The sequence below is a fragment of the Ixodes scapularis genome, unplaced genomic scaffold (assembly GCF_016920785.2).
Source record: "Ixodes scapularis isolate PalLabHiFi unplaced genomic scaffold, ASM1692078v2 PGA_scaffold11__112_contigs__length_91849675, whole genome shotgun sequence".
NCBI lineage: Eukaryota > Metazoa > Arthropoda > Arachnida > Ixodida > Ixodidae > Ixodes > Ixodes scapularis.
The window spans coordinates 39,866,596-39,877,251 of record NW_024609837.1 but is presented as its reverse complement, the minus strand read 5'-3'; positions in this window follow the sequence as shown (position 1 = coordinate 39,877,251).

Below are 10,656 nucleotides of genomic sequence, written 5' to 3'. Positions count from 1 at the left end.
ACACACTGAAAACGCGATAGATAGACCGATGCCGTTTTCACAGAATATTTGTGGGGCTCGGTGTACATTAGATGAGTAAATAAACGTCACAGTACGTTGCCTAATTAGCTTTTTTTAATTGACAGTGTAATTGACCATGTTGAATTTTCAATTTTAAAGCGGCTATGAATAAACTCTAGCCCAACTGAAACAATTTGCGAAAAGGTGACGATTTTTGGGTTATTCATAGCTATGAATAACCCAAAATAATCCGGTGTTTTTGTAATGCAGGTCTCAGCGTACTATACGCTGTTTCAGATATCTGCATCCACAGCAATCAAAAAGACAGGAGGCAAAAGAAACCACGGCTAATAATGGGGACATAAGATCCTCCACCTTGTATGGTCGCATGCAGCGCAAATCAACTTCCGAACCGCGTAAGCGAAGTGATGTTATCAATGGAAGCTCGCTCTGAAATTGGCGGGAGAAATCGGCGCCTTTATGCAACAACCTGAAGCCTTCACCGAAAGTGTTTCATGGTGTAGATTTATCTTGCAAAACTCTAAGGACATCTCAATTCACGTGAAAAGAGATTGACAATAGCAACAACGAACAACACCGTCGATCGAGATTTCCACACTGTAAAAAATCGAGGTAAATTTAACGTGTCTTTCCCTCGTCAAAAAAGACGGGTACGCTCATTGTTTCAAAACACAAGGTTGCCCTTATTATTTATGTGCCGCGAGAGCCGATCCTTCCAGAAAAGTCGAAATACCAGCGGTGCAAGCATGCGCTGATGAATCAAAATAGCCTTGGCGACAAGGGAGAAATTGCTTGAGATAGTTTCGGTTTTACACTGAAAAATAAAACCGAAAGTTTAGATAAAACCTAAGATAGACTAAACGGTTTGTTAATTTTTTACGAATATAATAAAGTAACATTATTATTATTAATATATTGATTTGCATAGTTTTGTCTTAAAAAAAAGGAAAAAAAGAGCAAAAAGAAGAGACTTTTGAAAACTGCGCAGGACCATCGCTATTGCAATCAGCTTCCGTTCGGCCCGTTCGGCCGCCGTTGGAGTTCCGGAGAGTTCGAGCATCGCTTCCTTTTTACGTTTTAGCCGTTTTTGCGGATATTTTAGATACCTTACTTACGAATACCGTGTTCAATAATAGCAAGCGATTACTGAGAGCTGTGAGACACAGCGTCGCAAGTGGCGGATAGTCATGGCCGACTGGTGCAAGCGAAGGTGAGGAAGTTCCTTTTGTTTCTGCGAAGTGCGCCGCTGTTTCAAACTTTGTCTTGTACCGTGTGCTTGCTAAGCTATGCTGGACTCTCACCATGCTCTACCCGGTTTTATTTCGTTATTTGAAAAGAGCGTATCTTCAAAATTTATGGCTCTCTCCGCAGAGTGAGAAAGATTCGCGTGCGGCGGAACCGAGGGCCAGCCGAGGGCCTGTCCTAGGCGCCGTCCCTACGACGGTCGCCCGACGACGCTTTCGCGGAGCGTTCAAGTACAGTCTGACGGCAGTTCAAGCAATCACAGGTCATGCTAGTTCTGAGGTGTGGTTCCAACAGTCACTCGTCAACGATTTGTTTCATAAAGCGTTAGCGTGAAAAACGTTACAAGAGCGAGCAGCATGATTTCTTGCCCGTGCTGATGCCTGTGCCGTAGAGACGGACGATCTCTGCGTATGCCGAAGCGGCACGCTTTCCAATTTTGCGATTTTGTGTTGTGAATAAAGTGAGTTTCTATGTCACGTTTTTTAGTGGCGGCGAAAGCCGCTACAAAAGGCAGAGCAGTTAGTAAAAGCAAAAGCATGAAAAAAATGTTAAAAGGACCTGAATATTCGATGGAGTTGAAAGACTACCAACGTACCAACTCGCCCAGTTATTCTTTGTTAAAGAATAATAGCCAATACTAATATGTTAAATAAATGTCAACTTTTAATGGGTTAGAAATTTATAACTGATGCAGTACAGCCCTACCCTGCTCTAGTGCTTTTATGATATCAGATAATGTGGAAATATATAGGATAGTTCATAGCAACCATTTATGTCCGACCCATTATATTGAATATTTTCTCTAAAAGCTCGAAGTTATATAAAAAAGTACTTATCATAAATCAAGCCGCACCACTGAATGTGTAATAGCGTATGACTTGTATGTGTGTTCACAGCAAAAGAAAAGGAGGCATGAAGAAAATGCCAATCATTTTGTTTGCTCTGTGTTAGAGCTTCTTTCAGGTATCAGCTTTTCAGAAACGATATTGCCCGATTTTCCTCGCCCTTTTGTCAGGATGAAGTTGTTACTATCTTGCCTTCCTCACATAGTGGTCCTTTGAGCGAATTATGTGATGTTATATCATAGAGTGGCCATAGGCTAATTTTCTCTTCTCTTTTTACGCAGGATGTAATGGCATACCATCATCACAAAGGAGAGTGTACAGTGAGGCAGGTTCGGAAACTTGAATAAAGTGATAAGTAGGATTTCAATTTCTTTCTTATCAGTTACGTGAAGAACACTGACCATAATGTTTGTATGCTACACATACATACTTTCAGTTGAAAAATGCAGTGCACCTCTTCTTTATGGCTTTTCTCACACAGTTTCAGAAGACGCCGGTACGTCATTCTCACGAGGAATAGAGCTGCCAAAGATTTCCTCGTTAATTTCCTGTCTCATTTTTAAGAGTGCATCTCCCGGTGGTGGCGCCTCTGCATTATCATCATCAATTGAGTTGTCAACGGCGTTTCTTAACATTTCACGAGAATGGAGCTGTATAAGATGAAATTTCACAGCTTGGAATACAGCCGTTCAAATAAACACCTTTGAAAAGTCAGCTTTTTAAATGCAGGCGGCGATTTTTCTGGTCAATTTGAGACCGTGCTTTCCATTCAAAACGCCCGACATACACGGCGTCCCAGATAACTTGCACCATACTTAAGAAACACCGGAGGGCTCTGCAGGAGTGAAATCAACTGTCGTTAGCAAGTGTCTTGGGAAAGTGCACAGACTTTTTTAATGCGCCTGGTTATGTAAATAACTAAGATTATTGAGCTAACCTTTCGAATATTCTTTTAAGGGCCAAGATGTTAATTGCAAAGTTGCCGGGCGCATTGAGAAACACCCATTTAAAGTGTTTGAAACATAATACGTTTTCGTGCTTTTTTCCGGCCTTCAAAGCACGCACATTCGCGGCGCGCTCGCACGCCGTGATTGGGGAAGCGAGTTGTCACGCGGTATTTTTTTTTTGTATTTCGCGGGAATTTATTGAAGGCTACGGAAAAGGAGCATGCAAAGCGCACCTTGTTGAAATTGGTTTAATTGGGTGTTAATGCGCTCTACAACTTTCCATTTCACACCTCGGCTTTTAAACGAAGATTTAAAAAGTTAGCTTGTTACTCTTAATTAAATAAATAGGCGCACTAAAACAATTTCGTGCACTTTCGCAAGAGACTTTCTAACAGCGTACAGTTGGTTTCACTCCCGGAGAACGCTCCGTTTTTTTTTGTTTTTTCTTAAGTTTGGTGGAAGTTATCTGGGACACTCCGCATATATGTACTGGTAGTGTACATGTAGTACACTAAAAGCATACATGTAGTGTACTAAACGTGCACTTATAGTATGCTAAAAGTACACTCGAGGTGCACTTATGGTATACTACTTATATACTTGGGGTGTACTAAAGGTACACTATTTTGTTTCATAAAAGTGTGAAACTAGTACGACTTCAGTACATACCCTAAGTTCACTATTAGTATACTTTCAGTATACTTTCAGTATACTGATTTTGAACGACTTTTCGCTAAGGGATACCATCATCACAAAGGAGAGTGTACAGTGAGGCAGGCTCGGAAATTTAAATAAAATGATAAGTAGGATTTCAATTTCTGTCTTATCAATTACGTGAAGAACACTGATCATAATGCTTGTATGCTACACACACATACTTTCAGTTGAAAACTGCAATGCACCTCTTCTTTATGGCTTTTCTCACACAGTTTCAGAAGACGGCGGTACGTCATTCTCACGAGGAATAGAGCTGCCAAAGATTTCCTCGTTAATTTCCTGACTCATTTTTAAGAGTGCATCTCCCTATGGTGGCGCCTCTGCATTATCATCATCAATTGAGTTGTCAACGGCGTTTCTTAACATTTCCCGAGAATGGAGCGATATGACATGAAATTTCACAGGTTGGAATATAGCCGTTCAAAGAAACACCTTTGAAAAGACAGCTTTTTAAATGCAGGCGCCAATTTTTCTGGCCAATTTGAGACCGTTCTTTCCATTCAGAACGCCCAACATACACAGTGTCCCAAATAACTTGCACCATATTTAAAAAAAAAAAGAAAAACGGAGGGCTTTGCGGGAATCAACTGTCGTTAGCAAGCGTCTTGAGAAAGTGCACAGCTTTTTTTAATGCGCCTGGTTATGTAAATAACTAAGATTAATGAGCTAACCTTTCAAATATTCTTTTAAGGGCCAAGATGTCAGTTGTAAAGTTGCAGGGCGCATTTAGAAACACCCAATTAAAGTGTTTGAAACATAATACGTTTTCGTGCTTTTTTCCGGCCTTCAAACAACGCACATTGGCGGCGCGCTTGCACGCCGTGATTGGGGAAGCGAGTTGTCACGCGGTAATTTTTTGTATTTCGCGGGCGCATTTTTGAAGGCTAGGAAAAAGCAGCATGCAAAGTGCACCTTGTTGAAAATGGTTTATTTGGGTGTTTCTTAATGTGCTCTACAACTTGCCATTTCAGACCTCGGATTTTAAACGAAGATTTCAAACGTTAGCTTGTTATTCTTATTTATATAAATAGGGGCACTAAAACAATTTCGTGCACTTTCGAAAAAGGCTTTCTAACAGCGTACAGTTGGCTTCACTCCCGGAGAACGCTCCGTTTTTTTTTTGTTTTTTTGTTTTAAGTTTGGTGCAAGTTATCTGGGACACTCCGCATATATGTACTGGTAGTTTACATTTAGTACACTAAAAGCATACATGTAGTGTACTATAGGTGGAGTTATAGTATGCTAAAAGTACACTCGAGGTGCACTTATGGTATACTACGCATGTACTTTGGGTGTACTAAAACTATAGTATTTTGTTTCATAAAAGTGTGAAACTAGTACTATTTCAGTACATACCCCAAGTTCACTATTAGTATACTTTCAGTATACTGATTTTGAACGACTTTTCGCTAAGGGTATCCGCACTGGAAAGAATGGAATGAAGGTTTCGGAAGTCGTAAAAGAAATCTTTCAACGCTGTGAGGACCCCATCTTACTTTGCTGAGATTTAAATGCCCAGCACAAGAGTTTGAAAGCAAGTAAAGATGATACTCGTGGCGGTGCGTTGGCAAAATATTTTGAAAAGTGCGACCTTGCTGCTGCAAAAGAAAAGCAGTTCGACATTTGTTCGTTGTCTTGATACCTATAGCGCCATCGACATCCCTGCTCATTCCACAGACTTAAGCGTAGATTGAGTGAGGAATCCCGATACCATGAACAGCAACCATTATTTGATATTTATAGGTCAGCATGGATTCCGTGGAACTAAACAGGGCATCCAATGTGTTACTCACTGGGATTAACCTATACCACACATGGAAACATCATCATAGCCCTATAACAAGAAGTCTTGACCAGCGCAAATCAGGCCACCATTGAGATAAAACTCCCAAAGCAACATCAAGAGCCTGATCTCACGTTGGTCAGTCTTTGTGCAGCACTAAGACAGGGCCAACGAAAACTCTAATGGAAATATTCTAGCGCTGACGAAACCTACCTAAACAGAATCAATGCAGCAACAACACTATATGAGAAGAAAACAAAACGCAAACACTGGGTTGATAACTGTGCATTAGATGATGCAAACAAATCTGGAACCCAAATTTGGCGAATCCTTGATGGATTCATCGCCAAACAAGATCTCCACCTATCAGACGCATCGATGGCGTTTTGTTTGGGCAGAAGTCTACAATAGGCAACAGAACAATATTCAGGCAATTTTGTTTGATCGGAAAAAAAAATAAGACAGTCAGGATGTATGACGCTTTTACTTCCTCGTCCCCGCTACATGCTGCCTTCAATATCGAAACAAAAACTAATATCGGCTTGAAAGAAATTAATAAAGAAAGGCGCTCCAGGACCGGATGTAATAACAAACCAGAGGCTGCAAAACATACCGCATGGACGCCTACAAAAGCTTCTAAGGTTTATATATATCTATATATATATATATATATATATATATATATATATATATATATATATATATATATATCAGCTGATATACCAGAAGAATGGAAAACAGCTTGGGTTATTTAAACCCACAAGTCGTTTTGCAGTAGGGTCAAGAGACCTCGATTATTTTTTTTTTTTGTAGTAAGTAACACGTAAATTAGCTATTTGATAAGTTGTACCACATGGCTATCAAGCCTCTTGTGAGAGTTAGCACCGCCAGATCGACGTCAGTGCGTTGCACGTCGAATTGAAGTTTTGAGGTGTATTATATGGGACAAAGGTGTAATAACACACCTTTTTTTAGAGTGTAGCTGACGCGCTGAAGTCCGCCAGTGTTCGGGCACCTATACTCTGGGCAGGTATCGAAAGCAAGGGCTGCGTCAGCGTTGAGCGCGAAGTCGGCCCTGCCAGTATCGAAAACGAGCGCCGCGTGTCAGCGTTTGGCGAGGACTCTGATCCAATCCTACGCTTCGATCCCAAGGATAAATGGATGGCCGTTAATGGCTATGGACGAACACACTGCTTACAAACAAGCCCGCGTTTGCCCACCGGGTGAGAGCACTGCGTGCGCGCAGAAATTAGATTCGGCCGAGGCAAAGCATCTCCGCATGTGCAGTGCCGACAGCTGCGCCACCGCAGCGTCGTGATGTCACAGAGTTTAGTTGGTCTATAGCCTTTGTAACGGCGGTAGCTTGCGCCACATAGTCTAAGTCTAAAAAGAAAATGGCGACCGCCAATGTTACTCGATGGGGTTCTGAATTTAGCTCGAATTTCGACCGAAGTTCGATTGAAGTTCGACTATTTTGCGTATACGTGGAAACTGGAAGCGAGCTGACGCCACCTGGTGGGGTGGAAGGGTATAAAACTATATCGCTTATCACGGCCCGGCTATTGACTGAGGTGGCGCCATCTGTTCTCTGTTTCACCATTATGTCCCACTCACTTATCTCTATTGTAGCAGGCTGGATCGCGGATCGGGAGGCCGCCGGTGGCACCACCGCTGGCCATTCCGTGACACCAGGCAATACACGCGAGCCTATGGGAGAAACACGCAAAAGTCGGAATGTTGGATCTTCTACGCGGTGCTCAAAGGGGGAGTATTTTATGATGTGCTGCGATCATTATATGGAGTGCTTGTAGATCAAATCAGTATTTATGAATCGTTCGAATGCCAATTAAAAAAGATGAAACGTGCCGCAGCTCTTACGGCTGAGCTGGAAAACTTGCTCTCGTAGGGAAGTAAACAAAGAAACTTGCCGTCAATAAGACCGCCTCGGGAAAGCCCAGAAGTTGATGAATGTCGAAAAAGGTCCATATTGCCGCGCGCAAAGTCACGGACTTCTAGAACTTTCTCGTTTATTCTTGCTCCGGACATAACTTCTGTCGTTTATCCCTGCTTATGTTGTTCTAGAAAGTGCGTGTTCATTCTCGCCGCGAGCGCGCTACGCTCGAACCTTCTCCGCCGAATCTTCGAGATAGTGACTCACTCTAGATAAGACGCCGCTCGCGACCTTGTCGAGTCAGTCTCGCCTCTGCGCTCGATCCTGCGATTTCGCCGATATCGACGCCCGCGACGCTCTGCTGTTTTCTTTTGTACCCTTTTATTTTTGGCACAAGTTCGCCACATTAAACGTTTATTTCTTCTTGTTCATTTTCTGTTTTCTTTTGGTCACCACCCGTGACATTTTGGTGGAGGTGCTGGGTAACCGCATGCCCGTGCAGCGCTCCCCCCCCCCCCCGAGTTCTTGCGGTGCAAGTCCGAACACAACCCCCCAAGAACCCAACGAAGACCAGACCGAGATCCGATTAAGTCGCCGGAACCTTGGCCTACCCCCGGAATCAGGACCCTTGCCACCCAGGACCAGGCAAACCAAAAGGACGACGATGGCCAACCAGTCGGAGACCCCGGCCGCTCCAGCCGTCGTTTGTCTGCCCGTCGCACCACGGACGGCTGCTCCATTTCACGGCGAGCAATACGAAGACGTCAAAGACTGGATTGACCAGTATGAACGCGTTGCCCGCCAGAATTGCTGGACCGACGAGCAGCGCCTGCACAACGTCTATTTTTCGCTTGAGGGTACCGCCAAGCACTGGTACGAGAATCATGAGTCCTCTTTGACGTCGTGGGACATTTTCAAGACCGACCTCAAGGCTACGTTCAGCAACCACCACCGCCGAGAGAGAGCCGAGGACCTACTACGAACCAGAACCCAGGGCCCCAACGAGAGCGTCACCGGCTTCGTAGAAGACGTTCTGCGCCTGAGTGCCCGCGCCGACCCTCGGGCTACCGAAGAGAAGAAACTACGAATTCTCATGCGCGGGGTGAGAGACGACATTTTTGGAGGCCTCGTCCGCAACCCGCCGGCAACCGTCGACGCCTTCGTCACCGAGGCAACAAACATCGAGCGCGCCCTCCAAGCGCGCGCTTCCCACTACCAGCGGCATCCAAGCGTCACTGCAACCGCTCTGCTTAGCGGCGAAAACGCTCCTGGTACGGACATCCGCGAAATCATCCGGGAGGTCGTCCGGGAGGAAATCCGCCGGTTGCTGCCAGCTGCAAACCGACCAGCGACGCTCTCCATCGCCGAGGTTGTGCGGGAAGAGGTTCAGAGAGCCATCCAACCAGAGGCTCCCGTCGCCGTGGCTGCAGCCCCTGAGGAGCCCACGCTGACTTACGCCGCAGTGGCCCGACGGCCACCGCCTCCTCCTCGAGCCTATGTTGCGCCGCCCCGACGTCACTCTCCTGCGCCGCAGCACGACCGACGCCGTGACGACCAGCTCCAGTGCGCCAGTCAGGAGCCCCGTGCACCCCGGAAGACCGATGTGTGGCGAACGCCCGACCGACGCCCTCTGTGCTTCCACTGCGGGGAAGCAGACCACACCTACCGCCGATGCCCATACCGTCGACTCGGGCTGCGCGGGTTCCACCCGAACGACCCGCGACCCCGTTATGGCGAACGGCCTCGGGAAATCGACGAGTACCTGCGACGACCCCAGTCCCCCGAGCCTGCGTCCCGCCGAGAGTTCCGATCGCCTTCACCACGACGTCCAGCTTCGCCGATGCACCGACCCCGACGTGAAAGCCTGTCGCTCCTCGCTCCACGCCGGGGAAACTAGGCGCGGCAACCCCTGGAGGTGGAGTTGTCGAAGACGACCGACGCCAAGATCCTCCACGAACGTCGGAGGGCCCCCCCTCGAACGCTACCGGAGACCGAAACGACGCTCCTGAAACGGTGTCCAACAACCTAAACGTCATCATCGACGGTCACGACGCATCGGCACTGGTGGACACCGGAGCAGACTACTCAGTCTTGAGTGGGAGGCTCTCCCGCCACCTTCGAAAAGTCACGACGCCGTGGGATGGACCGCAGATACGAACCGCCGGAGGACACCTCATCACGCCTGTTGGAAGGTGCACCGCTCGCGTCGAAATTCACGGCGAGACGTGTCCTGTGAAATTCGTCATTCTACAAGACTGTTCCAGAGACGACATTCTCGGCATGGACTTTTTGTGTGAATACGGCGCCGTCATCGACCTTGGAGAAAACAGATTGACGCTGCGGACACCTGTTCCGCCTTCAGAGAAACTCCAAACTGCGTCAGCCGCCGTCCGAGTCGCTGCCGACCACGTGAATCTGCCGCCGCGATCAAGTGTTGTCGTACCCGTCGTGACCGATGCAGCTACTCGTAGCGAAGTTCTTCTGGAAGGTAACCTTCAGTCGCTCCTAGGAAGAGGAATAGGCGTCGCACGAGGAGTAGCTGAACTTCAGGATGGCCGCACTGTGGTCCTCGTGACGAACTTCCGGAATGAAACGCAACACCTCACAAAAGGTGCAGCCGTTGGCCACGTCGAGGATCTCCGAAACTCCGCCGAAATCGCCGCCATTACTGATGAATCCTCGCCACCTCAGCAAGACGGTACATCGCCAGCGCAACTCGACATCGACCCTAAGCTTCCGGACCCGAAACGACGGCAGCTGATTAACCTCCTCGCCGAATACCGTGACTGCTTTGCGACGTCGTCGAAGGTACGCCAAACAGCCGTTGCGAAGCACCGCATCATTACCGAGGACGACGCGCGCCCTGTGCATAGATCACCGTACAGAGTCTCCGTTAAAGAAAGGGAGGTGATCCAGGAGCAAGTTCAAGAGATGCTGAACGACGACATAATCCAGCCATCAAGCAGCCCGTGGGCCTCTCCAGTCGTACTGGTTAAGAAGAAGGACGGAACGCTTCGGTTCTGCGTGGACTACCGGCAGCTGAACGCGGTGACGAAGAAAGACGTCTACCCACTCCCCCGAATCGACGACACGTTAGACCGGCTGCGCCACTCTCGATACTTCTCATCGATGGACCTGAAGAGCGGCTACTGGCAGATCGAAGTCGACGAACGGGACCGAGAGAAGACAGCTTTCGTCACGCCAGAT